Here is a 6,168-nt window from a genome sequence, read left to right on the forward strand (position 1 = left end):
TATTAAACACATAAGATATATCAAGACCACTGAGAAGCTCTACCTCATAAGTATTAGCATTTATCTTCTTCAGAATCTTGTAGGGACCAATTTTCTTATATTTCAATTTATGATAAGTCCAAGCAGGAAACCTCTCTTTTCTAAGATAAACCATCACTAGATCACCTACACTAAAAACCTAATACCTTCTAGTAGCATATGTGGAAGCTTTGTACTGCTCATTGTTGTCCCATAACTTTTGTCTCGCATCTTCCTGCAACTAGTAGAGCTTTTCTACAAAGGCTTCTTCATTGCCACTGACTCTATCACCCAAGGGAAGTTGCACCAAGTTGAGAACACACTGAGGATTACGACCATAAACAACTTGAAATGGTGACTTACCAATTGACCTATTCACTAAGCTTTTATAAGCAAATTTTGTCTGAGGCAATGTCAAATCCCATTGTTTGGGATTCTCTCCAACAATACATCACAACAAATTATCCAAACTATGATTGACAACTTATATTTCTCCATCAGTTTATGGATGAGAAGCACTACCAAATTATAACTTTGATACCCATTCCCCCACTTTCACCAATTTACGACTCTTACAAACGCTTTCTTTGCCATAAGAAATGATTATTTATTGCTTCACAGGACAAATCCCTCTGTGACAGGTTTATTCAGTGTCCCAAGTTGTTTTGGCACATCATGTTCCCCTGGCATAGCCAACTCCAATCCACCCCCGACCTTTCTCGCCTTGCCTCCCATGTCTCCACTTTATATGACATCCTGGGTCAACTCACTCCCCTTCCCAACCCACTTCCGCATTGTCATTTATTCTCCACCTCCAGCATTTGTGAGGCCATCAAACTTATAAGATGCAGCAAGGCAGCTGATGAGGAGGGTTTTTAGGCTAAGCTCTTCAAGCTCAGTACCACGGGCATGACTCTCTATAGTCTTTAATAGAGTGCTTTGTTTTGATTTTCTAGACTCATGGTCAAGACTATAGGACCATCATGATTGGGCATGCATTTGCCAAACTTTATGCTACAACATTGAATGCTATCTTATCCAATGCGCTTGATAGGAGGAATTGTAGGGCTAAGGGTCAAGCAGGATTCAAGGCAGACTACCAGACCATGGATCATATCTTTACACTATTGGCTATTATCGAGGAGGCTCGGCACCACTCAAAAAAAATCTACTACTATTTTGTGGATTTTGATAAAGCTTTTGATTTCATCCCTAGAGCGGCATTTTTTCAAAGAATGAGAGATATTGGTATTTATGAGATCTTACTAATGACTATCATGAGGTTATATGAGACAATGATTGGTAGACTCAAGACCATAGAGGGCGTCTCCGACCCTATACAGAGCACCATTGGGGTGAAGCAGGGTTGCCACCTCTTGCCCACCTTGTTCGGGATCTACATTGATGAGCTTGAGTTTTTTCTCAGTGACTCCTTGCTTCCGCGTGATGATTGTCATCTACACCAGGTGATGATCTCCATCCTTCTCTTTGTTGATGATGTGGTTCTTATTGCCTCTTCTCTTGAGGGTCTTTAGAGGCTTTTGGATAGACTTGCATCTTTTTGAGACATGAGACAGTTGGTTGTGAACCTTGAAAAGACTTGGGTTATGTTCTTCAACAATCTGAAGACCTCAAATCTCCACTTTCACCTCTAGGGTCAAGAAGTTGAGATTACATCGTCTTACACATACCTTGAGGTTAAGTTTTTCAAATCTTGTTTCAGCTTGAGACCAATCATTTAGCCTCAGATAAGTAAAGAGTTGGGTTCCCTTTCCATGCTCAAGAGACAATGCTTTAAACCTCACTTTCAAGACACATGGTCTAAGCTATCCCTCCTGGATTCCTTAGTAAGACCCATGTGGCTCTATGGTTTGGTGGCATGGGGTCCTTCCCTCTTAGACTCATATTGGGCCATGATTGAGCCTACCTAGACTCTGCTCCTCCATCGGATTATCAGATGTCATAGATCTACCCCCCACAGTATTATGTTGGCAGAGTTTGGAGCTCACCCATTCAGGCTCATAGCCATTTTTGACATGATCTGATTTCTCCATTGTCTTTGTGGCTTTGCAAATTTGGCTGAAGGCCAACACAAATACCCTTATTTAGCCCATTACTCCTTAGTTGCTATTACAGACTTTGATCCAGCCACTAGAACCCACTATTGGTATGCTCAAGCTACTATCCTATTGAGTTCAGTTGGAATCAACATTGACCGTCTCCCTCCCTACTAGTTCTCATTGGATGCTCCTGCTCATCTACTCCCTTCTTGGCAAGAGTTGAATGGGCATGTCAGACTTGACATTTATAGGAAGTATATCATATGGACCTAGGTGGATCCTCTAGGGGGACTACGTCCGAGGATGGCTTTCTACGTTGAGCACTTCTTAGATATTCAGGATGGGATTATTGTACACCCTGAGTACTTACACAAATACTAGACACACGCCCTACATATCTCCCTTGGTTCCTTTAGGGTGGGCTTGCACAAACTATAGATCTAGGTTGATCACCATATTGCTAAAGAGAACCGGTTGTGTAGACTTTATACCTTAGCAAAGGTAGAATCTAAGATCCATTTCCTTTTCAAATGCCCCATATACTATGAGATTAAAGGGAGATTTTATGGTATGTTTAGAGATTGCAGATCCCTCTCAATTTTTTTTAGGTACACAGATCAACTTTGCATTGTGCTCTATCTCAGCAAGTCCTTACAACTTCATGACCATACTTTATAGCTTTCATTTTCTAGGAGTCAGACCCAGGTACAACTTATTACAACCTTCTTCTCACCCTTAACTCTGGCTCAAGGTGTGAAGCGACCATACAATTTCCCTAACACGGGTCATCCTAGATCTGTGAGACCCCACAGGGGATCTCTTCAATAGAGACACTCCTCTCATAGCACTCAACTTCATCACAGGGTGTCTGGTAACTACACAAATCAGTCATTTTTGGACTTTTTTCCTATGAGGACAAATACCTAATATTTTATGTGATGTCTCCTACTTCTTCTTTTGTTGTACTTATTCTTTTTTGGACACTGTTAGGTGCTCGGTTTATCTACTTTCTTCTTGGTGTAAGCTTCCAGTCCCATAGACCCACGTTGTGGTCTTTTGTTGGACATTAATATAATTGTCTTATCTTATCTTATCTTATCTTCCATAAGGTCCTCTAGAAATGACTCAAGAACTTACTATCTCGATCAGAGGTGATTGCTCTTGGAACCCCATGCAATCTAACTATTTCAAAAAAGAATAACTCGGCAACCCTAGTGGCATCACTAGTTTTCTTACAAGAAATGAAATGAGCCATTTTTTAGAATATGTCCACAACTACAAAGATAGAGTCATTACCTCATTTTGTATGTGGCAGTCCCAATACAAAATACATACTCAAGTCTATCCACAACCCTACTAGTTTTGGTAATGGCATGTACAATCCGGTGTTCTAGGAGTGCCCTTTGGCTACTTGACAAATTCAACACCTTTCGCAAACCTGGTGATATCTTGCTTCATCTTTGGCCAGTAGTACTTATCTACTACCAAAGCTATTGGTTTATCCTTCCCAAAATGCCTAACCATACCACTACTATGAAATATGGTAATAATATTTTCTTGCATTGAGCCTACAGGAACGTACAACTGCTTCCCCTTGAATAAATAATCATCTTGCATAAGATACTCACCTTGAATAGTGTCTGTGTACCTAAGTACTAGATTCTTCAACTGATCAACAATTGCCCAAAAGTCACCATCATATTCATACAAGTCTTTTATTGCATCAAAGCCAACCACTTTTGTTTCCATGATGGTTAGAAGAATAACTCACCTGCTCAAGGCATCTGAAACTTGATTCTGTTGCCTTGATTTATGCTTCAGAACAAAAGTAAACCCCTGTAGGAAGGAGATCCATTTTGCATGTCTAGTGTTCAATTTTTGTTGTGTCTTCAAGTATTTCAGAGCAATATGGTTGGTAAACAACACAAATTCTTTAGCTACTAGATAATGCTTCCAATGTCTCAAAGCTAGCACAATTGCATGGAATTTTATATCATATGTAGAATATTTCTTTCACAAATCATTCGAATTTTCACAAAAAAGGCAATGGGCCTACCTTCTTGACTGAGTACAACACCAGTGCCCACATGTGAGGCATCATAGTCCACATCAAACACTTTATCAAAATTTGGTAGGGCAAGTATTGAAGCTTCAGTGACCTTCTTTAAGTATTGCAAACTCTCTTTAGCCTCTTTGGTCCATGAAAACTCCTGACACGTAGTGTGGTCTATCACAAGTGCTACAATGTTGTTGAAGGATACTCTCTTCAAATAACCATCTTGCATAAGATAATCACCTTGAATAATGTTTGTGCACCCAAGTACTAGATTCTTCAACTAATCAACAATTTCCCAAAAGTCACTATTAGATCCATACAAGTCTTTGATTGCATCAAAGCCAACCACTTTTGTTTCCATTATGGTCAGAAGAACAACTCGCCTACTCAAGGCATCTACAACTTGATTTTTTTTTATTGATTTATGCTTTAGAACAAAAGTAAACCCCTATATGAAAGAGAGCTATTTTGCATGTCTAGTGTTCAATTTATTTGGTGTCTTAATGTATTTCAGAGCAATATGGTCTATAAACAACACAAATTATTTGGCTACTAGATAATGCTTCCAATGTCTCAAAGCTTGCACAATTGCATGGAATTTTATATCATATGTAGAATTTTTTTTCACACATCATTCAATTTTTCACTAAAAAGGTAATGGGCCTACCTTCTTGACTAAGTACAATGCTAATGCCCACATGTGAGGCATCACAATCCACTTCAAATACTTTATCAAAATCTAGTAGGGCGGGTATTGGAGCTTCAGTCACCTTCTTCTTTAGGCATTGGAAACTCTCTTCAACCTCTTTGGTCCATGAAAACTCCCGACCCCTAGTGCAGTCTATCATAGGTGATACAATGTTGCTAAAATTACAAATGAACTTTCTATAGAAAGTAGCCAGGCTATGAAAACTTCTCACCTCAATGATACTACATGGACTACAAAATTCAAGAATGGCTTGAACTTTCTTTGGATCCATCTTGACACCATTTGCAAAAATGACAAACCCTAGAAAAATCAAGCTTTCTTAGATTAACCTACACTTCTTTAGATTAGCATAGAGTTTCTCTTCTCAATACCCCAATATGATTCTTAGGTTTTGTACATTTTCTTCCCTTCCCTTGCTAAAAATCAGTATATCAACAAAATAAACTACTAAAAACTTGTTGAGATAATGGGTGTTGCACATATTGCATAGTATTGTTATATTTTATTATTTTATTTTATTATGTAATGTTGCACCTAGATGGACGAGGAACTTGTAAAGATTTTCATGGGATATACTTGATGAGTTGTATTGTAACATTGTGATAATATTTCATTTAATTATTTAATATTGGAAAAAAGAATTAAATTTCCAATATTAAATGTGGGGTCAATGGGTTTAAGTAGCACATGGTTTATGTAGTACCACTTGGTGGTTTTGCAGGACTTGCTACTATATAAGCAGCCACAAGGGTAGTTGTTGTGTGAGAAGACAAAAGGGAAAAAGCAAGAATCGAGTGGGACAAGGCTTGACAAGTTAGGTAAGGGAGCATTTGTGAAGGTTGGAAGTGTGGCATGGGATGTGTGGATTCATGTTTGTTCACATAGATTGCTCGATTGTGGCCATGGCTTTGAAGGCTTTCATGGTTGTATTGCAATGGTATTTTTGTTAAATAATACATGGTGATAGATGCTTTTGGAGGCTAGGTTTTCCCTCAATGAGGGTTTCTTAGGGTATATCTTGTGTCACATTTTTTCTAGGTATGTTGTCTATTCTCTTGCATGTGAAGTTCAATTACATATTTATTTTTGATCTATTATGGGTTATGTGGAAATGATTATATTCTTTCTTGCAAGTTTCTTTACAAGTGGTATCAGAGCTATAGTTTTGTTATTGTAATCCTAGGTTGAATCCATGCAAATGCATGAGAGGATAAAAGAAAGGACAAGATATATGAGTTGCTTATTACATATATAAGAGTTTTGGATTTGTTGTTATGATAGGATATTGGTAGATTTTGGGCATGTAAAATTGTTGGACAAATGGA

The sequence above is a fragment of the Cupressus sempervirens genome, chromosome 3, assembly GCF_028749045.1.
Source record: "Cupressus sempervirens isolate cs-2001-9-10 chromosome 3, ASM2874904v1, whole genome shotgun sequence".
Taxonomy (NCBI): domain Eukaryota; kingdom Viridiplantae; phylum Streptophyta; class Pinopsida; order Cupressales; family Cupressaceae; genus Cupressus; species Cupressus sempervirens.